We start from the raw sequence: 27,328 nt of genomic DNA on the forward strand, positions 1-27,328 counted from the left end.
GGACGGTTCTTGTGACCTGTAGCTGTGGGTTTGGGTGGGAGAGTGTTGTCTGGTTGGTTGGGGCTGGAAGAGGGAGGTTCCTGGAGGGGGAGACGCGGGAAGCGAGAGAAGAGCTTGGGGAATATGTGACGGAGAGTGAGGATATACGACAGAGTTAGTGGATTGTTTGGCGTGGTTATGGCCAACAGTAACCTGTGATCTGTATAATAAACTCCCGGATAAAGGACAAACCAAGCCTCCCTGTGTTCCTGTAGCGAGACGCTACAATATGATATAGGCATGCTGCATACATTGTTAAAAATATGCGAGGGTGATGACGTCAGAGCTTTTCCTATGTGCCGGGGCTTAGCCCCGGACAGCCCCGGCCCAATTTAACCCCTGGTTGTAAGTGTGATTTCTGTAGGATTCCAATCGCTTTTTATAGTCAAAATCAGCAAATTTGCCGAGCTCCGCTACGGGAGAGATGAGAAGTGAGGCAGGGACGAGCTCTGCCTCACGTAAGCCCACAGTAACTTGCTGGAGCACGGGCACTAATTTAGCGCGGCCACTTATTTTGTGAGCGCGCTCAAGCCATTTACTGTGGGGTAAGGTGAGGCACAGATGAGCTCTGCCTCACTTCAGAATGCGTCACCCCACAGAAACTGTCTGGAAAGCGGGCACTAAGCGCATGCCTGTTACCATCTCACTGTAGGTCACCAATGTAATGTTTGTAGATCCCTTTATTATATTTATTCTCGCCATCCATAGTCTCTAAATAACTTATTTCACGTATATATGATATTTAGGCTCGCTGGTCTCATCGTACAACGGCAATGAAAAAAGCACCAGGAGAGGCAGCCATAACCTCTGCCGCACTGAAGGGGGCGCACGTGAGCCCACAGGTTCTTGTTGCTACTGTAATTCTACGCAGAGACGGTAGACGCAAACAACAAACTAGACTTTTGAAACTACAGGAAGATAAGGAGGACTTTTACATAACAGTAATAGAGATTGTTGTCCAGAAGGATAGCATGGACTTCTATTCATCTTCAAGTCAAGGTAAGACCACAACTGTAATGAAAATGGGATCTTACTAAGAAAGAACAATCCAATATTTAGATTTTGGGTATCCTTTTGTTGAACGGTCTGTTTAAAATTAATCATAGCATCAGACTAAAAAAGCTTTTGAAAATAACAGAATATTTCGATTAAGGTCAAAATATAATATTTGTAAATCTGACTCTGAAAGAGTCAGTGCCTCACCAGCCATGAACCTCACCGCACGTCACTGATAGATACAAACATCATAAACAGAGGAGGCAAACATTATTGTTGAGTTATCTCATCCCCCTTAGGCCATTTGTGGCACGAGATGAGTGCAAAGTAAAGTAACCACACTTTACAGTTTCCCAAGCCAAGTCCCTACAGACTGAGCTACTGCCACATGAGAGAAGGTGTAAACAGGAAACATGGGATATGACATAACTAATAAGCAGAAGCATCCTGAACATTTTTATTTTGGTTTCCTCTGATTCTATTTTGTTTCTGAAACACCCCTGGAACACAGGCCCAGCCCAGTGTTCCCAACTCCACTGATTGCACATCAAAGCCAAATATGTGCAGAGATAGAAAGATGTGCGACCGGGGAACAGAGCGGTACAAGCACTCCCTCCAGCACACAGGCAATCTGCAGAGAGCAGCGGTCAGGCTGCTCTTTCCCCTGATTTCCCTTCAAATAAAACCAAGAACAACATGAAGCCCATCAACGTCAGCATCCATGCAGATGCACAAAGCTATCAACTCTCTGCCTCTCTACCACGTTAATCTACTTGACAGCTTAAAACTTTCAGTGTTACTGAAAACCCCTCCTACAACTTGAACAATTACAGAAAGTCTCACAGAAAGGGATCAGAGAAAGTCTTTTGACGTGTCATTAGGTGTGCTCTGACAGGAAGGCAGGGAGGAGACTAAGTGCTGGATTGCTTCAGTTTTTCCTGGATCAACAGCATTTCTCCACAGCATTACTAATGTCTTCCCACAGCTCTGTGAGACAGCTGCAACAACACTTTCATGTGCACCAACTCATCTCACAATCTATTATACAGCTCAAACTTTTCTACTCACCACTCAGTCAGCGTGATTTTGTAGAAGTTTCATTCTGGCTCTGTAACTTTCTACATTGCTGCACTGCAGTGATTGAGTGTTTCTGTAACAGGCTTTGTCCCGGACAAAAATAGTGTTTACACATTTCCGGTACTATTGTTTCCCCCCATTCTTCAGTGTTTTGTTTTGTGGTATATTAAAGATGATAATACGACCCACTCTTCCTGGGATCATCACTGCTTAAGAGGATATCATGGAAACAGCAGGGTGCTCCTCTCTTCATAAGCAATTTCATTTCATTGAGTCTATCTACTCACCACAAAGAGAGAGAAAGAACTTGACTCAGAGTCGGTCTGGCTCAACCTACCCTGGGCATGATTTGGTATGCTAACATTAGCTGGTCCACCTTAAGCCCCCAGGAAGTGCGGCTGACGTAAAAGCAAACTTTCGTAGTGGCCAAACGGTGGTACTACAAGGTCTGTGTAAGTCAAGTGACGTCATTGGGCCTAAAAGGACTTTTTCCTTTTTCCTTAGATTGGAAAACAAACATCTGTATATATATTTTAGGTTAAAGGTAAATCAACGTCACATTAGGAACACTTGAAAAGCCCTCATCATTAGGTTATAAAAGTTGTAAAATGTGCTACAAGCAGAATTCAGAGTCAGAGACCGTATGTTGCAGCGAATTTGGAGTCGGTGCGTTAGTAAAATGCAAGTGGCACGTCTATGGTCCGGGTACTTTTTTCACTTTTGAGTGTCAGGTCATTCTTGGCTTCATGCGCCACTGAGCAACTTTCCTAGGACTGAAATGAAACTGCCGGTAACGTTCAGCAAGAGAAAAAGCATGCATTTTACATGACTGAAAAAGGAGAAACTCCCTGCCTTTTGGCCACAATAACCATTTGATTCTGTGATTTTCCTTCTTTGGAGGAGATCAAGATTTTAACTGCATCATACCGTAGTACAAAATGACTGTAGCTGATACATTTGCTTATCGATAATGCTGAGTCAGCCATTACTTTCACAGTAGTAGACCTTTTTCAGGGCAGAATCAAACACAGCAGGAAAAGCACATGTGGAATTGAATACATTGATAGAGCTCCTGTCTACCGTAATACATAAGGCCACCTGGGACACTTTAAATACCCATTACTCATGCATTTAATGTATTTGATGAAATGAATAGTCTTTGGGGAAAAAGTTACATTTTTGCCTTTGAGTTCTGGTTAATTTCCTGTGCACAGTCAGAGCTGTTTTGCTCACCACTTGGGCAACTGTCATACTGGATGTAATCTTGTTTACTGCACTGTGTTTCTCATCAAGGAGTGAGTAGAAGTCCGATGGACGTTTAGAACCGGCATCAATTCCAATTTTGGATTTTCTAAAGACAACGGGTAAACCTCAATTCTATCTTTAAGAGAGTTACAGAATGTTGCGACAGTATAAACTCAGAGTATCAATTGTACAATTTTAAGAAACTATGGCTCCACTGCTGTTTATTATTAGGCCCTTGATGTCAGCCCTGCAGTTGTAACATGACAAGTGCAAAGCAAATTGGACAAGCCGAACATCAACTGCAACATCTACAACAGCTGCTGCAGCAATCAGAACCAGCAGATAGTGTGTTTTCAGCCTCTCTGCAGACAACCACTGCTGCCATCTGCCTCAGCTGCACATCCATCTTCAGATGCCAGTAAATACTCTGTGTTAGAAATCTGCTTTAAGGTTGTCTCCTACATTAATCAATCAAACACTCACATTTTATTTTTTATAGTCCAATATCACAAATTACACGTTTGTCTCAGGGGGTTTTACTGTTTGTACGGCATATGACACCCTCTGTCCTTAGAATGGACAAGGGAAAACTCACCAAAAAAACAAGTTGTGTGTATAGATTACAATAGATAATACAATTACAATAATGGACAATCCAAAGGATGATAATGTCAAAAATATGGATAGGGGTGGATGTCAAAAATCTTTCAGGTGTTGCCAAAAAATATTAACTTTGAAATCAAGCAGGACCACAGCACATTATTACTTCATCACATAATTCCTAAAGCATAAAGACCCAAAGTCAACAATTGTTGCTATAACCATGAGGTAAGAGTGATGGGACTGCAACACACTTATATCTTAGCATCCCCTTGAGATATAGCTGCAGTATAGAGCTGGGGGGGGGGGGGGGGGGGGGGGGGGGGGGGGGGGGGGGGGGTCAGTCAGATGATGGGAAGGAGAGGGGATATCACTTGGGCATTTGCAGTGGAGAAATCAAGCAGGTTAAAGGTGGGGTAGGTAATTCTCTTCAGAAACACTTTTTGTTATATTCCATGGAATGCTCTTAACATCCTGATAGCAATGAATACATGAAGTGCTTTGACAATAAATACATAAAAAAATGTCATCTGTGAAAGCCGTGGCGCTGTAAAAAGCACGACTATTTTAGCCGGCCCGGCTAAAGTAACTGGATGGCCTACCTGCCTGTCAGCCTTCCATCTGTGCACAAACTTATCTCGTGCCCTCATTGGTCATGTGCGCGTTCGTGTGTGTTGGAGGAGGGGCTCTGTAAGGAAGTCTGAAGGAAGGGGCAGATTTTTTTCGGCTGCGTACTTTCAAATTCTAGTGCACTCGAGCTGGTTTCTCCATTCTTACCTACCCTACCTTTAAGTCACATTGTAACTGTTTATGAAATAATTACTTTAGATGTTGTTTGCTACATCAAATTATACGATATGTGAATGCGTACACACTTACCTATGCCCATGTATCCAAATATCAATTTCTACAGATGTAATACTTCAACTTGACAAAGCCTCCAAGAATAGTCCACTAGCAAAGAGTGTGAGCATGTTTCTTACAATATAACCCACTAGGTATGTTGTTAATCCCTGTAGGCCACAGTGAGTAAAAGCCCCATACCCTGTTCAAATACTGCTGTGGTACAACTGAGGTAATAAAAGCAAAGGCTCACAGCTGAACAGTCCTGAGTTAGGGTGTAATACAAATTCATTATCACTCACAAGCATCTTGCAACAGTTTTTTAAGCTGTGGGGCACATGCTGAGACATCCCAGAAGTATTCAGAGTGATACGGTGAGTGATTTCAAATTCCAGACAACCATTAGCAGAAATATTTGTTTTAGAGGAAGTGCCTGGAAGGTATTGCTTTCATATTTCTTGTTGTGAACACTGGCAGCAGTGCTGAGTAAGGGTATCATACCAGGCAGACTTGGAATTGGTTTACATAACATCCAAAAATATAGAAGGAATATGGCCATCACATCTTCAAAGTGCTAGTAGAAATGTCCAAAAAACACTTCCGCAGATTTTCTGTTTTTAATGATTTGCAGTAAATGTTGTTTGAGCACTAAGAAGTTATTTGCTCTAAAAAATGCATCTACCATTAACGCTCAAAGGAGTTTTCTACTAGACTGTGGGAGGAGGGTTTATGACCTTGTCACATAAGTTTTAAGTTGAGTTATGCAGAAACTGATATTATAATAGCCGTGCATGTGATAATGGCCGTGGATGTAAAAATAATGAAAACTGAAAAGTGTTGCATGCAACAAATACACGTAACAACTATTGTAAATAATGTTGGGAACATATTTAGGATAAGAGAGAGCTCACAATCGACATCCCATTCCATTGCTTTTTTGGGCGATCTTCCCACTCTCAACATCTCCAAACTTTCATTCTCATGGCAACAACTGTTGCAAAGAAAACTATTTTACTAAACTGGGAAGGCAGAACAAAATGATCAACTAACCATCGTCTCAATGATTTAACAGATCAGGCAAACCTTGATAAACTCTCTTCAAACCTTAATGACAAAATCAATTAATGAAATGTAAATAAAACCTGGTCCCCTTCCCTGCAGTACATCCAGAGCTGATTCCTCTTGACACCAGCTTGGCCAAACCCTCTACACAACAATAGAACATCTTGAAGTGATAAAATAGCACAATATTATAAGACTTATTTCCTCCTTATTGTCTTTTTTTATCTCCTTTTCCTGCTAGCGGTTTTGTTATTTAATTTTTTTTATGTGTTGTTTTTATTGTTTTTATTTATTATAATTATATTTTTTCTTTCTTTCTTTATTGCTTCTTAAAAATATAAAATTATATCAAAAAGGTTTTTAAAAAAAGAAAACATTTAGGAAGAAAACAAAGCATCAAAATGTAATAATAACTTTGTTTGTTGGCTTTTTGCCACAGCAAAGGTAATGTACATTTTTTACATGTTACTGAAATTGTTGCTAAAAGACTAAACCTTAACAAGAATGTGACAGCGGGAGAGTGAAACATACATTTCATTTCACTCTAAAGCTCCTTAAAGCCAAAGGAAGCCTCAGACTCAGCTCATAATTCTCTGCAGGCTTTTAAAGACATTGTTATTATAACAATATTGATTTTAGCAACGTTTTATTTTCTTTATATTCTCAAACTCTAAAGAAGCCCTATTAAACTTTCGGAGTTTTTATTTTCCTGTAGTGTGTTTTTGTGTAGTAAATGGTCAGCAAAGGCTAAGATCCCAAAGTTTCCTCCCCCCTGTCTGAAACGCCTCCATTCAAATCCTTTGTTTATCTCTGTAACATAGTGACATCACTACCTAACACTCGCCCTTCTATTGGCCAGCGCTCCAACACATTGTAGGCGATAGGCTAAGGGGTGGGACATCTCTAAGTGGTTGACCAATCACAACACAACCGGCCAGCTAACCAATCAGAGCAGACTGGGCTCTGGTTTCAGACAGAGGGTGAAAGGAGGTGCTGCAGCACAGGCAGTAAGAGAAAAATAAAGAGCTTTTTGAACATTAAAGCATGAAGACATGTCTCAGTAGAGACACAATACACCAACATTTACCTGGAAATTAGCAGAGTAGGGCCCCTTTAATGCTTGCTTGAAAGCTGCAGTGGTCTTCAGTTTAGTAGATAAGTTAGGTTAACGTTATTGATCCCAATGTGGGAAATTGTATTGTCACAACAGCATGTAAAGAATTGCATTTTATTTGAATTAAAAACGTTGAATTTAATAAAATATATCAGAAAAGTAACAGAAAGAGTAAGTATATATATATCAAGTATAACATGAAATAAACTGTACATATTTACACATCAACAGTAACAGATATATATCTATAGAGTATCTATATACTACTACTTGTGTAATAGTCATTTTGTATACACTTTAATAGACAGAATACATGTGTATACTCTATGATAGACTGCAGCTTTTACATACACATTTAAGATTATAACTAATTACCAACAGCAATTTATGAACGTAATAAAGGAAGGAATGTGTGTGAATATGTGCAGCTGGACTATGTCCAACAACACAAACACTGAGTGTGAGGGGATTATGTGTGTGATAACGTGACTGCATTATCTACCTAATGTATACTGCATGTTGTAACTACTTTACTTTACAAGGATCCAGACTCCTGAATGTCTGGCCACTAAAAATTAAACTACTGAGCACTGTGCGTTCTCTGAGCCCTGAGGTCGTTACATTGATTACTGGAAGCGTTGACAGCAGTTGCTCTCAGGTCATCTCACCGTCTGACAGCAAATCAAATAATGCAAGCAAATGGTTATGGCAGGCCATATCACGATAACATCCTGAACACACTATACCTGCTTTAGTTACAAGACACTGGCAATGTACAGCTTAGTGAAAGTTGTTTTTTATTATTATTCTATCACGTATATCTAAAAGACTAAAACAGATGTATGAATGGGGGCAGACAGGTGCAAACGTGCTACAACGGCCCATACTGTAGCACTTCCATTAGTAGAAACACGCTGCAGATTTAGAAACGATGCAAATATAAAAACACAAATGAGCCAAAACAACACAGCATTGAGAACATTCACCAACATGACGAAACATGCGCAGAATTGGTGAATGTTTTCTAAATTCTGTTTTTCATTGTCCCGTTGTGTTTTGAGCTTCTTGCAGCATTTTTTACATGCAGTGTTTTGTGTTTGCAGCTTTTAGTTTATGAAGTGCTTTTAGTAAACCCTGCGCATGCTTCGTCAAGTTTGTGAATGATTTCTAAAGGTGCATATCTTCTGAAGTTGGTGAAGATGTTTCTTCATTTACATGTGTTTTGTTACTGCAGCACATTTCTTGTATTGGAAGTGTTTTAGGAGGTTGGAGCGCAGTTAATAAGAACATTAAATGTTATTAAATGTAACTCCGCCAAACAGCATGCTGGGTACAGTCTGCCCACATGGATATAGGCGTAAACACCATGCACTTACACCCCAGCTCAGAGCCCTATTGTTTATATCTGATTGGCCTAGTCAATTTGATAATGACTGCATTGTATTTTTTAATTATATTTAGAAAAACAATGAGCCGTGTGTGTGTGTGTGTTTGCATGTGTGGTTATATGTAACTATTTTAGCATTTTGTAAATGGACTGCATTTATACAGCGCTTTGCTGGTCTTTGCTACCCCTCAGAGCGCTTTACATACACAAGTCAGCATTCACCAATCACAGCCATTCATACAGAGGTTGAGACTGTCATACAAGGTGCCACCTGCTTAAGATGACGATTGACTAACTTTCAGTCACACGCACACACGCATACATTGGCTGTGCCATCTGGACATGTCGACTGCGGGTTCTGGGTATCAAACTAACAAACTTGGAATTAGAGGATGACCATCTATGTACCTCATGAGCCACAGGAGCCCCAACTAAGGCTCATGTTGGGACAAGTGTGATAAATGAGTCTCTTTACTTGATGAGTCATTGTCTAAATCTTTGTTCTATAATTTTTCCTCCTCAGATTCTGAATAGAAGTTAATTATTGAAAGCTTTTGGATCTGTCTTTCTATTGACAGCATTGGCACTTAGCTGCAGATGCAGAATACTTCACATAAAGTGCTGCTGGACTGCCATTGTACTCTTTCCCTAATGATCATAAGCAAATCACAGAAATGGGTTTCAGTTGGGTTAATATGCATTCATTTCCATCAGCTTTATCGGGCAAATGATGTGTTCAGAAAGATAAAAGCAGAAAGTGGACACTCTGTTGCAAATTAACGTGTCTAACTGCACAGATGACTGTAAATTCAGAATTAAGCTTACAGTAACGTATTAGAGAGAAAACAAATAATGTGTTTGTTGGCTGTTCCGACCTCCTAACAAGTTTTTGGATGTTTCCCGCCACTCTCCTAAAGCCAGATAGAATTAAAAGAAACTTGTCAAAATAGCTTTAAAAATGTATTCTTTTGTTGTTAATGATTAACACATGGACATGGTTGTACTTTCAGATGCTGTGTAAATAAGATGTATTCTAGTAAACCACATTTTGTTCCCCTTTTTTGTTTATGGTTGGATTTAGCAACAGCATGATGTATAATAATGTGTTCATGTTGTGCAAATAGAGCAGGAGAGCTCAGCAAACACACGATTATGCTGCTCAATGTCTGCTTAATAACTGCTGCTGTTTTTAAATAACTGTATAAGACAGAAAATGTATGAATGCATAATATTATTTTTGTTTTTTAATGTTACTTGTTAATTTTAACCCCATTGACTGTATATATGTATTTGTGGACTATGGTTTTAAAGCCTAGAGCAGGGGTGCCCAACCAGTCGATCGCGATCGACCGGTCGATCGCGGGGAGATTCCCAGTCGATCGTGAGATGTGTCTAAAAATAGAACAACAATATTCAGTTTTATCGTTAATGTCCTATAACATAATCTTCCTGTGCCAGAATAATGCACTTGAACGCATCAAAGCTTTGTGATTGGCCGGCGTGACCCCATGTGTCGGGGCGTGGCTGGTGGGCAGTGGGCACTATTTCGCTGACGTTGTCCGTGTCAACAGGAGTGACAGTCCGCACACACACAAGACCGCAATTATGGCAGAAGCAAAAACCAGGCCCAACAACAAGAGCAAGGCTGCTACCATAGCATCTTATCGTGTCAGTCACGTTTTGTGAAACACATGAAGTCTTTCAAAGACGGCAAAGTTGTGAAAGAAGCATTCCTGGAGGCTGCCGACGCGCTTTTTGGGGACAGTAAAAATAACAGTAGCATTTCAACAGGTTTTTGATATAATGGAAACTCAAGTTAGATACCGTTATTAATCAGCTGTAAGTTTTAGTTTGTTTGAACTTATTCATTATAATTATTGTACAAAATGGTATAAGAATGCAAACTTAAATTGATTATAGTCTATTATCAATTCAGGTTAAGAAACTAGTGTTGCTTGGATCCTATTTTAAAGGCATTTCTTTTTATACTCTACTAAAATGCAACAAAAAAAGGGTTTGATTCTATTAATTATGTCTTTTTTATTGCACTTTGGCAGCAGATTCCTGTGTAGCTTCAGATCTGAGTTGTCTTAAGCCTAATTTATACTTTTGTAGCAACACTATTTTTATATAATGGCAAAGAAAGGGTTCAGTCTTTTCTTTTTTTCCTGTGTCATATGTGGCAGCACTGTTCAATGCTTCTTAAAACATTACCCACTGTAGTTTGTGACGTGTGAATAAACTCCAACTCTGTATCAACAGCACTGTTGTGTAACTTCAGTTAAATACTTGTATGTGTGTAGATTAGAAAGAGGTAAGATAAAGGATCTGCAGTATTTTATGAAGTATTAATCGTACAAAGGTCAGTTTTATACAAGTAGAAGTGTGTATTTACCTGGTAGTAGGCTGTCAGTAATGGCTACGCCTCTCTATTTGGACTGGTAGATCTCGGCAGACTGGCAACTTTAAAAGTAGCTCTCGGTTCAAAAAAGGTTGGGCACCCCTGGCCTAGAGTATGGCTGTTGCCATCTGTTTTGTTTTATTTATCAAAAGGGTGTGGAACACTTTTCATGACCATGAACGTTGCTCAGTGGTCAATGAAGCCAAAACAGCCTTGAGGAAATAAAACTTGATTTCTTCTGGTTATCTTTCCTTTTGCATCCCTTTTCCTTAAGCCCCGCCTCCCAACTGCCACGTAGGTCTCCGCTCCGCCAAAAGAACAGAGAGGGAAAATGACATGCCCAACTTTTTTTAGAACTACAGTATTTAATGGCCATTCAAGTGTTCGTACCTAGTCTAAGGCCCCATGGAAGCTGCAATACAATGGTTTGGCCACTAGAAAAGCTACGTAAAAAAAAAGCTAGGTAATAAATAAAGCGTGAACTAGGGTCATTTTGGTATAGACTGTAAAAACGTTTCGGAAACCAGTAGAGTTGCAATACTTCAGTAAAGGCTTCAACCTGTAATTGGATGCGTTTCCTGTGAAACTACGGCCCCGCTCACACGGGACCGTTTGCGTTTATGCACAGTATGCGTATTCAAAAAAGTCTTCCGTTCACATGCATTCGTTTCATTTAACGTGTCTGTTCAAACGAGGCCGCTGGAAACGCTGTAGTACATATGCTGGGACTGTAAGTGGCGCTGTAACTTCCGCCAAAATACACCAAAAGCCGCGAAGAAGAGTAACCCAAGCAGCCCCGCTGCAATGTTGCCATGGCTACCCTTCTGTTTAAGCCCCGAAACTGAAACTGAAACTGAAGCACGTCTCCGTGGAGAGGACGGCTCAGAAAGAGAGAGATATTCTCTACAAACACCGGGTGAGATCCTCCTTTGTCAATATAATGGATCAATGCATGAAATCTGACTCTGTTTATTTTGTTTAAGGAGTATATTGGGCGTTAACAATTCTGGTTTGCCTTTTATAATATTATTTCATTCAAGAACCCCTTGTGCGTTTAATTAACACAGCTATTTTTGATAGTTGCTTCAGCAGTGAGCAGGAGAGGTGGGGAGAGGCGGGGCTATCGTTATTTTTTCAGGAAATATTCGTATCGAGGTGATTACACGGACTCGGTTGACCCCCCAGAGCGTTTCGTTTGCAAATCTATCCACCTTGGGACCCGTTATCGTTTGTGGGGTCAGTTTCTATCGGCCTCGTGTAAATAATAGGGCTATACGCACGCGAAACTATGCAGATACAAGCAGTTTTCTCCTCGTGTAAACGGCGCCTACATATCAGCTTTAGCAGTGTTGGGTTTTGACCATAGAATCTTATAATCAAAGTGACCCCAACCTTGATACCTCATTCAGATCCTTTGAATCTTCTCAATCAACAGAACCGAAGAAAAGGATGGATACACAATCAGAGGGAAAAAAGAACAGATTGAAGAGAGAGTTACTGAGTGGTTTTATTTGGTCCTGATGATGAGCTCCACTCTATAGCCTATAAAGGATTATTCAGCACTCTTGTTGATGTCCAAATCCCCCAGCTTTAGTGTACTGTTAAAAGGTTTCCTTTATTGTGGCATAGGCGGGCCTTTCTCCACTTCAAGTCCAAAGTCCACAGAGATAAGGGCGGCACTCAGGCCCTGTTAAGACCTCGTATTAACATGAGTCTCTAGTGATCTGACCACAAGTGGACACCTCCAGGTATCCATGCTCACACCTGGTATTAGAATGCATCTCCACATGCGTCTTGACTACTTGTATATAACACAAAAACGAAGACTAATGAAAAAGCAGTGCCTAACATCATTGTCTATTTGCCCATGGGCATACTTTTCTCCGCCAAGAGTTTGTCCAGAATTTCATATAAGGATATACACAAATATTGTTTACCCACGGTCCCAGGGGAACTCCATGCTGCAGACATCGTTCCATTTGCAGGGCAAAAAGCTGGGTGTCAGACCACCAGAAAAAGGCACTGAAAATATCACTGTATGAAGACTACATAAAAAACACTAAATTCATTCTGTGACCTGAGAAATACTTTGAAGAAATAATGATTAAAAATAAAAATAAAAAACTGGCGAAAAACAAATAGCCACCAACATCATGTGGCCATATGCTACACTATTGATCAGAACACCCAAAATGGTGTGCTGAGCAATAGTGGCCAGTGGGTACCAAACAGCAGCATTATGCAGCAGCAACAATACATAAAATATATTATATTTTAGTGTAATCCCATGTATGCCATCAGGGTAATCTCTGTCTCGGGCTTTTAGGGGAAGCAGCTCACTAGAGGAACAATCCCGTTCTGAGCTGGTGTCTGTATCAGCAAAACTCCATTCAAAGAACAAGGTACATAACAAAACTTCACTAATAACCAACAAACTGCAACAAAAGTTAGATCAACCATCTTTTCTGAATCTGGCCAAGCATCTTCTGTAGTTCAGCAAACAAATTATCCACCAAAGACTATTTGTTAAAGTATATCAATTCACCTGTCATATCACCGATCACAGTCATATTTCTCACATATCTTTCTTATCCTATAAGGAAAAATATGTTATATCAAAAGTCTATATAAAAAATGCTACCCAATAAACACAAATGAGCAAAAGAGAAGATGGCCTTATGGTCGGAAAGAGGTCAAGAGGGTAAAAAAAAGCCTGAGAATAATAGTTTAGGGAAATTAAGTTCTAAGCTTTCTGGAAATGTGGGCCGAGAACAATATAGTTGAATAACCATGGTGTATGTTAGAAGCCAGAGTATATCTCAAACTAACACGGCAAAAGTATGGAACAATGGTAATGTAATGGTCATTTTGTATTTATATGAATAATATTGTGTACTTTTGTACTTTCTATGAGAGGAAGAGAAATTGGACCCTGTGATTTACATAATATAGAATAAGATAAGAGTAAATGGGAGTTTATGAGTGCAGTCACTGACAGTTGTTAAATGAGAAGTGATGTAAGAAGGGAGATAAACCTACAGTCGGCTATCTCCTGGCATTACTCTCCCCTCAGTCCCACAATGCTCCTCTGCAGACGCTGATTAGTCCCCCTTCATCACTCTGTGGAGACTCAGAGATTATATACAGGCTATTTGTCGATGGGGTTTTTCACTTACTGATGGCCCAGACAGCTGGCAGGAAGAAAGACTGGCTGTCATGGGGCAGCTGCAGAGGAGAAGCAACCTTCAGAGAGCTGTGATACATGAACACAGTGAGATGAAGCACTGTGCTCGTCCATTACCAATCATTATAATGTGTTCATTAATCCACACGTCGTATATCCAACTAGTGAATTATAGTGAAAAACAGACACCTCCTTTTTCACATTGAAGGTTTTTTTGTGCCGTTATAATGCAAAAATGGGTTCAACACAACTTTCTATCGTGTACCAATGTAATTTAATTGTCATTACACTAATGAAACAGCCACCTCTTCAGACCTGTACAAAGGGTTTATTTGTTTAAAAAAAATGTTTAGTCAAATTCTGACTGAATATGATGGAGTCCTGTTCCTACGAAAGTTCCCCCCCCCCCCCCCCAATTAACTTGGGACCAATTAGCCTAGTTTTGGTTTTTGAAATTTTTGTCTAAAATGTTGGATAACATTTTACCAATCATTTTGATTTAGCTAACAATTATCCTCCACTCCTTCTTGCATATAGACAGACAGCCAAGTTCAAGTTAACTTAAAGGTGGGGTAGGTAAGTTTGAGAAACCGGCTCGAGATCGCTAGAATTTGAAAATACACAACCGGAGAAAATCTGCCACTTCCTTATAGAGCCCCTCCTCCAACACACACAAACGCGCACATGACCAATGAGGGCACGAGATAAGTTTGTGCAGAGATGGAAGGCTGACAGGCAGGTAGGCCATCCAGTTATTTTAGCCGGGCTGGCTAAAATTATACTTTTTACTTTTTACAGTACTACAGCTTCCACAGATGAACATTTTTTATGGATTTTTTGTCAAAACACTTAAAATATTCATTGCTATCGGGATGTTAAGAGCATTCCATGGAATATAACAAAAAGTGTATCTCGAGCCGGTTTCTCAAACTTACCTACCCTACCTTTAAAGCAGTATTTACACAAAGTTATGATAGCATTAGCTTAGCTCTAATACATGTCAGTCAGCAATTTTGAAGGTTTGTTCAGGTTGTCTCAATTCATAAAAAGACAGTAGATAGTTTATTTGCATAAGTTGTTGTTTAGCTTAGGTGGTTCACAGCTAACATTAATATTGGCCTCAATCCTCCTGAATGTTACCGCTAACATGACTATGTATTGCTAACTTTAGCTTAGCTTTTTATAAATGTTAGCATAGTGGCTTGCATTTTTGCAGTCTTAGCTTCTTTTCTTTTTAACAATGTTTTGGATAAAATGACTCCTTGAATTGTGTAGGTAGCTGGCAGAAACAGTGACTTAATGAATGTGTATTAGTGCAACACAGGGGCGGACTGGCCATCGGGACGTTCGGGACGAATCCCGATGGGCCGGTACTGAAGTGGGCCGGTCGGACGATGTGGGCCAGTCGGATAAGTCACTAGCCCCCCCGTCTCCCCGTCGGCGGTATTTACATAGGCTAATGTTTTTGCATTTCAGAGCAGGGATTCGATTCTACATATGCATGAAGGTCATTTAGACTTTGCATGAAAACAATGATAAAGTACCGTGCATTTGTCCATAGCTGTTTATTTTTGTCATTTATTGTTGAAAACGTTCCCCGTCTTTGTCAGTTTTTTGTTGATAAAATAACATTAGGTCATGTAGACAGATAATGAAAAGAAGACAAAAAACTGAAAGATTATACAGACAAAATAAAAACAGCAGCCCATGAGGTCTCATGTCTCAGTATGAGATGTTCTAAATCAAAGTGCAACCATGTAAGAACAAACAGTATGTTTTTCAGAACAACATAAGTCAATTTCCTGCGAATCTGAAGGATGGAATAAGATGGCTCCGGTGAATAATTTATGTCCTTCTAAAAGCCATCTCGCAGCCAATTACTGCCACAGCAGCCCAATTTCCTCGAGCCGAGTGTGCTGTCACCCCAAACCTCTGCAGTCCTACACTTTTCTGAAACACTAAAACACATCAGCAACAACATCTGGAAAGAGAGGTGGGAAATAAGACTAACGCTTCATATCACATACAGTAGAGACTTTTGAGTTCAGATGACAAACAGACTTCAGTCCTAGGGTTATTGTTGATCATCACGTATCATTCAGTGATGCATTTGCCGTCCCACTATATTGACAGTTGTGTTAAATGTGGAAGCTGTAATATATGTTTGGTATGAATGGAAGGCAGAGAGAAGGTTGATTACATCTTAAGCCAAAACTGAATTTCAGCATAATGAGAGTAATTTCAGCCACTGTTTTTAAAAGCTGAGGAAAATGTAACCGATCCAAAGATTTTTTTAAATAAGATAATGATATTTGAGCCTACTACTCAAGAGGTAATAATGGGGTTCAGAAAACCTTTGTCTACAATTGCTTGAGTTATTTGGGTGTAGCAAAGACTCTCACAAAGTAGAATCCTATTGCAGAAGGGTTCCACCTGAGAATTCTGACCATGACCTGATATATATTTTTTTTAACTAACCACTCAACGGACTATCTTCACCAAAGGTCCATTTACAACCTTTTTTCTACGGAGTAAATTCCATGAAATATGCTTTTTTGCTGATCAAACGTTGCCATGTTATTGAAGGTTCTGGACATTTACTTTGAGTTAAGATCATTTGTCAAACCACTGTTTTCCAAGAGTTTATTTTGTTACACTTAAACCTTCGTATGGAACATTGTGGCACAGAGTGGACTGAATTAAGTATCTATTGATAGATCACAAGGGTTTTATGTAGATATATGCTAAGGACTTATCTTTTAAAATGATGGCTCATGAGCATGACAATTGCTTTGGAATGTAGCCTATTGATCCAACATTACTAGGGCCCATTACAACAAACTGTGTGGACCCAGAGAGGCAAACAAAGAACCAGTTTTTAGTGCACATTAGGCCTTAAAATGTCTGACTTCGAGACACATATTTCAGTTTTAATGACCAAATCCAGTAATGATATTACACATCACATTAAAATGCTATATGTCTCTATAGCAACAAAAACAAAAACCTTTCTAGCCCAAGGCCCACAAAAGTCTCCTGAGAAGAAATGCTTTGTTTATCTCAGTGTATGCCAAAAGGGATAACATTGTTAAAGTGGTTATGTGATCAAGAACTAGTATATGCTTTATCAATGTCTTTATTATGTTTTAGTATACAGTATATACAGTTTTATGATGTAACACTTTATTAAAAAAAAGGCTATTCTCTTAACCGTTGGACCATCAAGTAAATAAATCATTACATGGTCCTGGTTTTGGTTTGGTTGCTGAACCCCAAATAAAACCCCGTATAATCTCTGCCCGAAGACAAATTCACTTCTGGTAATAAGGTCTCTAATTCTTTCACCATCGTTGAATAAAATGAATTAATCAAAAACAATGGAGAAACCTTTGTAATGAATGTATCTGAACAGTCACAAAAAGTGAATACGCTCATGAGCAATGTGTTGACTGACAATCATTTGTTGTTCTACAGTATAATATGCACAGAAGAACTAAAGCATGAAATACCTCTCAATGTTAATGATCTTTTAATCTCAATCAACAAGCTTTGTTCAACATTGAAAAATCCCAAAATGACCTTGGACTTTTAACTATATAATTGTTAATGCCACATCAGATATAAACCCTGCAGTCTAGTGTCAATCTGCTGTACATATCTATTTTGTTTACACCCTTTGTAGAGGTCCTACCATTAGACAACACATTCAAAAATCAACTACAGCCATCAGCATTATCTCCATCTCAACGTCAATGTATTTTCTAGAGATGACATGCGGCTGTTAAAAATGAAATGAAATGAAGCCAGGTGAAAGCCTTTGCTCTGACATCATGATAGGCTGGTATTATTGTGTAAAAGGGTCAAATCAAAATGTTCCTTGAGCAGAAAAGCCAATGATTATATTTGGCAGTGTTAATTACAGATCGCTATGTTCTATAATTATGGTGTAATGAGACAACAATTCAGTATATTATAGAAAATGACACGTCAGTGAATCCACCATTACTGCATTAGAGTATTTTCTCTCCATTTGCTATTGTTGATTTTAAAAATAGCTGACATCTCGATGGCAGACTTCCTGGCAGCAAAACACATTTTGTCACATTTGCATATTTATGTGCCACCCACATGTTTCCTCACATGTCACCACATTGTGTACAGACAGAGTGGAGCTTTTAAGGTGACACTTCCTGAGGGACAGCTGCTCTTTGACCGCACGATAAACACGCCTTCATGAGAGTCACATTCCCTCATGCCCCATTTTAGTCACGGACGTCTGGATCTTAAGTTATCAGAGCAACAAGCTGTAGAGATGGCAAATCCGGATCATTTTACGGACTCAGGGTCTTCTGAGTCAGTCATTGAAGAGATCCGGATCATACGAGTCATTTGAGTCAGCATGACCAAGACCGTAGAAATCCTATCGGTGAAACCGAAAAGTTGTTGCATTTCACGAGCATATTATTATTCCATATATTTTGAATATATATATATATATTTGTATATATATATATATATATATAATATCTGCATGTATATTTTCTATTTCGACATGTATATTTTATATTTTATATTTTATTTTATTTTTATTTCTATTCTTGTATATTTTGTAGTTTTGTTTTATTGTAAAATGCCTTATGCTGCTGTAACAACAACAATTTCCCAATTTGGGATCAATAAAGTACTATCTATCTATCTATTAAACTGACGTTATATTAACCTCCGCTACACAGTGTATTTTGCTTTAATAAAAAATGTTGATCACAAAAAAAAGGGTTATTTTGCGATTTGGCAAATCTGAGTCTGCTGTTGACTCGTGCATGAGGACGAGTCTGCTGGATCTCTGGATCTGCTGCTATATGGCTACGGCTCTGAGTCCGCACGAGTCTGCTCTGCTGTGTTTTGCACAGTGAGTCAGGATTTGCGAATCCGAGTCTGCTGTGGACTCGTGCATGACGACGAGTCTGCTGGATCTCTGGATCTGCTGCTATACGGTTACGGCTCCGAGTCCGCACGAGTCTGATCCGCTGTGTGTTGCAGCGAGTCAGGATTTGCGAATCTGCGAATCTGCGAATCTGCGAGTCTGCTGTTGGAGCCGTCGGCTCCTCTGAGTCCCCACGAGTCTGCAGGAAGTTTCACTGATCCGCGTCCCCTCCCCTGAGCCAAACGATCACTTCTGGCAGGCAGCTATCCTGTATACTTGCTAAAGGGTAGGTAGATGGACTGGGGTACGTTGTAATGTGATTTTACATGTTATAAAGAGAGTAGCGAGTGACGCAATTTATAGTTTTAATTTGTACGTCACACCAAGTGTGGGACTCAAGGACTCGGGTTAATGGAGAGGGGAGACTCGTCATGATCAGCTCATTTCTAGGATCCGGGTTAATGATCCGGATGAATCAGGACTCGCCCATCTCTAACAAGCTGAGCTAGCTCGGTTAGCAGCGCCGAACTGCCCTGAAGAAACACGTGAAACTACTTTATTCAGTGTTCTTACCTTTAATCACCGGGTCCGTTTGCTTTGGAGATTTCATTGTGATTGGTGGTTTGCTGTGCATGCAGAGCCTGCATGCCACTCACTCAAGTACCCCTGACATGAGGAGTTTTCCTTTTGTAGCAAGCAGCAAAAGAGTTGTAACATGACGTGTTGTTAATTTGTACTTAATATCGCACGTCCTAAAAAAAAAAAACATAAAAAAATCGCACGTCCTGCGATGTGAATATCGCGCATGCGCATATCGCGATTATCGTCACGACACGATATATCGTGCAGCCCTAATTAGAGCATCATATTGGCATGATTTTTGGATGGTCTATAATCTAATGAAAACACTAACCTTGATTGTCTGTGGCACCGAGGCAGTAGGAGTGAAAGTGGGCTTAATAGTTGATAGTATAAATCTCAACTCACTCACTGTATTCATTATGTCATATAATGGACTTATGGCAGTTGGTTTCTCTGGCAAACATGGCAAATCTGTATTGTTAAGTGATAATATCAATGTGAGAAATACATATTAATGTACATTAATGACATTGACACATGATGTCCGAATATGTATAATTGACAAGTGATTTATAATAAGCTGTCTATCATGTATATATTTAGATTTCATTTCATGTTTCACTTCTGTTATATTTTTGCAAATACATTAATATGCGCTGGTGCATACAATAGTAGCCTATATATTATATATTCATTCTTAGCCTCTCTGTCTTTTGTGCTGCTCTTATCTCAAGCTTTTATTTTATACTTTGGTTTGAAGTGATTGTTGTTTCATCAGCTAATTCTATAAAAACATTGAATGTTGCCACATACCACAATCTTTTATACAAATATACAATATACAAAAGGAAAAGGCATACACAAAAATAACCAGAAAAATGTAAAAGCAACCAACTGCTTCTACTTATTCATGGTTACCTTCATGACTTATCGCAACTTACAAAAAGTACAATATGAGGTGACAATGATCACAGTTATAATCCATTTGGAGTTCTGGGTGAGGATTTCCACTCACTGATCTAAGATCCCAGGCCTCACCAGATTTGTAGTTTAATACAAATTACATTTCTTCCAATTTTTAAAACTTTGAGACAGATTGATATAAAAACCCAGGTTTACAGGATTGAAATGTAAAGCCTGCCAGGCAAATGTCTGTCCATACCTCCCTGCATCAGTGAGTCACTCTGCATCAGCCATCAGCATGCTAATGTAGACAGGCGGACTGAGAGGGGCCCTTTAGCTCCGCCTGATGATAAATACCCGCATCATGTATGAATGATGACACATTGTCAAAGAATCCCAGGTCTCTACTGCTTTCCAATTCACTGTCCCATTCAGACAGGATCAATGAAAGGAAGGCATAGCGTTGCTATCTAAGAGCATATCTCCTGTAATAACAGTCAGTCGCACAGCTACCTCCCAAGGTGTGTGACCACTCATTCTTTGCTGGTGACTTCACACAGAGGGAGCAATTAAAAAAGAAATACTTTGTGTCATTCAACATTCCTGCTGTAGTGCTTGCTCACATCACAATTCATGGCAAAATGTCCATTAAAACCTCATATTGGATCTGAACACTGAAACAAAAAGAATATATTATTTAATGCTTCAGCATCGTTCTATATTTTTCCTTTCCACAATATCTGTACATGGCAACTGCGGGTTGTTTGATATAAGGAAATATACTGGTTGTAAGACATATACAATATGGTTTAGGTAAGGAAACGTAAACAGCTAGTAAATGTAAGGCTATAGACAGCAGCCAGTTATCTTTGCTTAGCATAATGACTGGAAACAGAGCTAGTATCAAAATCCACCTATCAACATCTCTAAAACTAACTTATAAACACTATATCTTGTTTTTATGTCAATAGAAAAGACAACCTACGTTAAAGAACCTTATGTATTAGCAGGAAGTAACTTGTCAGAGCCAAACATATATATACTTGGCTGAAATCTTGGACCACAATCAATTGATGTCAATGAAATCACAGCAATCAGAGGCTTTGATCATAGATTCGGAGAAGCACATTTAGCAATCTTGACAAATTGCATGCACTGTCATGAAAGGGCTGAGGGAACATAAAACTGAACAAGTACAGCACTCACTATCCTCTTCAAACATATTTTACAGAACTAGCCATACAATTGTCCTTATGCAATGTATTGTGTGACAGAGCATTGGGTGGTTATGTTGGTGTGCCACCAAAGGAAACAACTGGTAATTGGTGTTTTTTTAAGAAGAAATATGCATGGGAATCCAATTTGAGCCAGGACACATAGAATGACTTGGTTAAGTTGTGTTCAAGAAACGGTATTAATCCGAGTTGAGTGACATAACGCTAAAAAAGACAAAGGTACAGAAGATGTTTCCAAATCCATTATGAATCATGTTGGCTTTACAAAACCCAGAACAATCCCTTAAGGATTTCCGATGCAGCTGCTGAATAAGAGAGGCTGCATGATGAGCTGTAGACTCTGAGCAGAGTCAGCATGGAGCCTGTAAAGGCTGCTTAACTGCAGAAAAAGGATTATCTGAGGATGATAAAATAAAAGGAATATTTCCATATTCTATTCATGAAAAGCTATATGTCGCTTACTGTAGCCAAGAGTTTATTCACAACGCACCTAAAGAACATGAGTTAATAAGTAAGCAAACAAAAAACAAATAAGAAACAATTCAATTGGGAGGCGTGTGGCGCAGTGGAAAGAGCCTTGGTGTTGGGGTCAGGGGGTCACAGGTTCAAACCCCACTGCAGTCAGCATGTCGTTGTCGTAAGACACTTCACCCCAAATTGCTCCTGTGGGGATTGCCCACAGTATTGAGTGTGTAAGTCGCTATGGATAAAAGCGTCTAACAAGAAACATGTAATGTCATGTAATTCAGTTCTAAATGTTGCACAAAGAGTGGAATTACAGGGACATTCCACATAGACCCCAGTCTTTTTTGACACCCTTATGAACTGAAACAGAAAAATCGAATGATATTACATTCGATGTATTCTGCTTCTGAAGCTTGTTTAAGAGGGAATGGACTTAAGGAAGTTGAATGGTGTTTCCATAAGGCAACTGAATTAACAGTATCAATGGCAACGTCTGCTTCCTCTCCACTCAGGACGTCTGAGTGTTGGCATATATTTTCCATGCGTACGTCTGAAGAAGTTGTCTCTGTGTAAACACGACAGCTCTCTAAACTCCTTGTGAAGTATTCACCAGGCAGACAAGAGCACACTGCGCTAATCAATTAATACATGCGACGTCACACAATATCCGCAAACAAACTCAAATCTGGAGTGCAAACCACACAAAGACAGGATTAGCTCCATTAGTGCAGGATTCTCTGAAGCAATTAACCTGCCGTGAGCAGAGTCCTCTCAGATTCCATTATGAGGCGGCAAGCGGCAGAGCAGGATGAAGACGGGGGGGGGGTGTACTTTTGGTAAGCTTTCAATGCTGGGTCAAAAGCAACATGTGATTGCTATAGAAAGCATAGATGAGGTGATGACCTGTACCCAGGGGGCGGGGGGAGTTTACTGTGCAGCCTCTTCCATTGCTCTTCATGTTCATTTCAATGCTTTCTCTTCCTTTAAATCACTACCACTGAGGGTATGCCAACACTAGGTAATGATGTACATCCCAAAAGTTTTTCATTCATTGTTAAACTTTCTTCCATCCAACACGGAAATACCAAACATAAATAGGAAAGTTGCATCAGCACCATTGATGTGGCGAGTACAGTTGACCTTCATTCTGTCCAAAGATATTGTATATCTTCCCTTAATTCAAATGTCAATCAAACAAGATGTACATGTTGATAAGAAGTCCTGAAGGGAGCTAAAACCAACACTGCAGAGGTACTGCCATTCCTGTCGTTGGTTGTTAAACTGCAACAATGTTAAAGTACCTTGATTGACCCCCATAAATACCTCGACCAAATAGAGCGGTGCAGCGAGGACGTATTTTTAAGGCAGCCCCAATTTAGCATCGCAAGGGCTCCCTCGAGAAAAAGCCTTGGGATGTTTCCATTGGCTTTCGGAATATTGGAGAAAATAGCAAGATAATCTTCCCATATCAACATTACTTTAAGATGTTTGAAGCTTAAAGGTAGGGTAGGTAAGTTTGAGAAACCGGCTCGAGATCGCTAGAATTTGAAAATACACAACCGGAGAAAATCTGCCACTTCCTTATAGAGCCCCTCCTCCAACACACACGAACGCGCACATGACCAATGAGGGCACGAGATAAGTTTGTGCACAGATGGAAAGCTGACGGGCAGGTAGGCCATCCAGTTATTTTAGCCGGGCCGGCTAAAATGATTGGTCGTGCTTTTTACAGCGCTACGGCTTCCACAGATGACATTTTTTTATGGATTTTTTGTCAAAGCACTTAAGATATTCATTGCTATCGGGATGTTAAGAGCATTCCAGGGAATATAACAAAAAGTGTATCTCGAGCCGGTTTCTCAAACTTACCTACCTCACCTTTAATGCAATTGCCAGAAGTAAAAAGCTACAGTAATGTAAAGCTATAACAATCTACATCACAGTCACATGGCTAAGCGTTCAGTGTTATAACGTTTAGCTTATTTAATCACTTCTTTAAGACACATCGAAGCTTCAAACATTCATGAGTGTGGTATTTACTGACATATATTATGTAGTAGATCAAAACATGAAAGTCTCTTAAGCTTTTGTTAACCACTGACCTTATTTAATCCTACAACAAACATCATCCAAATACTGTTGACTTTGAGACAAGGGAGCAGGAAATGGTCAAATGCTTTTTTGTTATTGGCTAAATCAATTAAGAGCAAATCAAATGACGATATAAAAAGTTGAAATCAACATTTTCTTTGGGTCATATCCCATTCCGGACAACAGTGTAATAACTTTTTTAATAGCTTTTTTAGGAGTGAAAAAGTGGACCTTAATCAATTCACATTACTGGATTCTCTTACAGAGGTGAAGTCAATTTCCTAAACTGTGGAGAGTACAAACATTGGGGGGCTACTAGCTCTGTTGAACCAATTAACTTTAAAGAACTTTCCTCTGCTTGTGTGTTACCGGCTCCACACTGAGAATAGTTGTTTTCAGTGAGGATGGCCTAATGTGCTGTCTTGTATTAACTGTGTTAACCTGCTGGCTTACTGACTAACTGACAAAGAACAAATATTCCCGACATGACTCAAAGTCTAATAGAGCTTATGAGCAGACGGGGCTCTGGTTTCAGACAGAGGGTGAAAAGAGGTGCTGCAGCACAGACAGTATGAGAGAAATAAAGAGCTTTTTGAACATTAAAGCATGGAGACATGTCCCAGTAGAGACACATACAAGTATGAACCCTGAAATGACATAATAGAGCCCAGTGTACAGTTAGCAGTGTAATAATGCATTCTTTCCTAATGTATAAGTAGAGATCTGTTGCTGTTTAAACCGACTGTGCCGATACAGTTTCTCATGAAAGAGCTTTTTGAACATTAAAGCATGGAAACATGTTACAATAGAGGCCTACAATACAAGTCTGAACCTGGAAATGAGCACAATATGTCCTCTTTAAGCAACAAATGATGCTTGAGTTTAATATCACGGTAAACTGAAAATCTTTGTTGAGATAAAACACAACATTTGAAGAAGTCACCTTGGACTGAAGTTTGACTAAATCATGGATGAGTTCAACCAGACTGGCAGAGTTTACAGATTTAAAAGGCTCTTTTTACATTCAGTAAAGTTACTTGAACTATGGCTTCTTCATTTTTGTTCATATAGGTTTTAGGAAATGTGCATCTGAAGTATTTGTGGATTTGTTAATTTCCTTTAAGCACTTTAACATTTCTTTTTGGGTAAATTACTCTACAAACAAAAAGGTATTCTTGAAAATCTTTTTGAGTTGAAGTCTTATAGTGGAAGCTTTTTTGAAATGTAGATCTCTTTATGTCTCTGCACACTGGACTGCTGCAGGCAGAGTGCAGTCAGTGTTCTCTGTCTTGCTTGTTCTTCTTCTGTCTTTGTCTCTCTTGCCTGCTTTCCATGTGTGTAAGTGCACAGACCGCCAACTGCAGAGGATAACTCATCAGAGTCTTTTGTTGTTAAGTGCAAACCATGAATCCTACCATTTAACTGTGATGATATTCAGAGAAGCCTTGAATAGACGCTTTAGAGCCACTATGAAAGTTATGATAAAGAAAAGCTCCCAGAAGGCAAATTGAAGACTTCACACGTTGCTGAAAGGCAAGTGCTTACCTGTGTCAAGCTCCATGGTAAAAAAAAAATCCTGAGGAGAATTAGTGCTGGCAGACTTCAGCGTTGTTCCTCAGAAGTAACAATTTTCAAATCCCATGAAACTATCCAAGCCGATGCAGCGCTGAGGCTGGGGGGGGGTGTGCGGACACGGGGGTCAGCCACAGGTGGAGGCTTCAGATGTGCAGCAGCGTGATTGATCAGCTCCTCCAGAGCCGCTGATCTCTGAGTGAACAGCCTGCAGTGTGTGAGCAGAGAGGCTGCTGCATGATGTCACAGGTGTTGGGTTTCAGAGGAGGCGGGGGGGTGGGAAACTGTGCTGAGGGTCCACCCAGTGCAGGTAGGACTCCTCCTCATGCCTCACCTGGAGACAGCACAGGAGGAGAGCAGGGGTTGGGGGGTTTGTTTGTTTAGGAGCCTTGAATGGGTCTCAATGGGCTTTTAGAGCTGTTAGCACAAAAAGCCTTTGGCACCAACAGGACACCAAACAAAGCTGCTTCATAGAGGTGAGGTTCAAAAATCCGAAATGACAGTTTGTTACTTTGTTAAGAGCTACTCAATTTCTCAAATTCTCTAAAAAAAAAAATGTTGAGGAATAAGATGCAACAAATTCTACAATCTATGAACTTAAATATTTAAAAAAGTGTTTTTGCGGCATGAAAACACACCTCAGTTTGAAAAAACAACATGTTTTTCAGCACTCTCAATTCCCATTCAATTGTTTTACTTTCTTACCCATAGTCCTTGGTCACTACTGCCACGAATAAGAAGTCATTAGGAGGTGAGAATGAGAGCGGAAGTGAATTCAAAATGCATCTTCTATTCACTTGGGAACAAAAGATTGGTCCTTCCAACTGACAAAGCTAACAAAGTCGCAATTCTGATGTTTTTGAATGAATGTTTATTTTCTTTTTTGATAACATTGGGAGTGTCTTATGTTTTGAAATGACATGTCATGCCTACTGGCTTCTATCTGACATCCAACCCTGACCTCATTCTGTACTGCCAGGACTTTTTACTTTATGGACTGGAAAAATGTTGCTAGGAAAATGAATACTGTAAGCCATTAACTTTCCAATCGAGGCATTTCAGCAAGGGGGGAGTGTTTATGTCTGGCATGATCTTTTTGCCTTTACACATCATTTACATAAAAAAAACCTATAAAAGACAATACAATAAAAAAAATTAAAAATGTTTTAGCATAATAGGCCCCCTTTAAGGACAAAACAGAATAATGATTTAAAAAATGAAAAAGTCCTGAGATATAAATGCTAAATCTACAAGTTAAGATCTAAGTTCAACATCAAATTCAGCACATACTCTTGTCTGACATTTTCAGGATAGCATGCCAAATTACAATATTTACTTAGCAATTTATGAACTCCTCAAACCTTTTTTACACTTCACACCCTGTGTTTTTTAATGACTCTCACAACCTTTGATCCACAAATGCAGCAACATGTACAATGTCAAATCCCAAAGGAAAAAGAAAATACACAGAGTCTGGAGTCAGGGGGGTTTTCTCACAAGAGCAGAGCTGGAAAGCAAAGAACAAAAGGGGCACAGTATGCACACATATTTTCCTGACAATTAAATGTCCACAGCTTACAAAATAAATGAGCTATAATTACTTCCATT

At 39.5% G+C, this 27,328-nt stretch overlaps 1 protein-coding gene across 7 annotated transcripts in view; it reads right to left on the reverse strand.

Moving 5' to 3' along the window:
• ptprfa (protein tyrosine phosphatase receptor type Fa) overlaps positions 1–25,908 on the reverse strand; it is a 234,625-nt gene extending 208,717 nt beyond the window's left edge. For all 7 annotated transcript variants that reach the window (XM_034147181.1, XM_034147179.1, XM_034147182.1 and 4 more), the window contains exon 1: positions 25,694–25,908. The gene's annotated coding sequence lies outside the window, so the exon portion shown is untranslated. The remainder of the gene's footprint in view (positions 1–25,693) is intronic.
• Positions 25,909–27,328: the final 1,420 nt, after the last annotated feature.

Source organism: Trematomus bernacchii, unplaced genomic scaffold (assembly GCF_902827165.1).
Source record: "Trematomus bernacchii unplaced genomic scaffold, fTreBer1.1, whole genome shotgun sequence".
NCBI classification, from domain to species: Eukaryota; Metazoa; Chordata; class Actinopteri; order Perciformes; family Nototheniidae; genus Trematomus; species Trematomus bernacchii.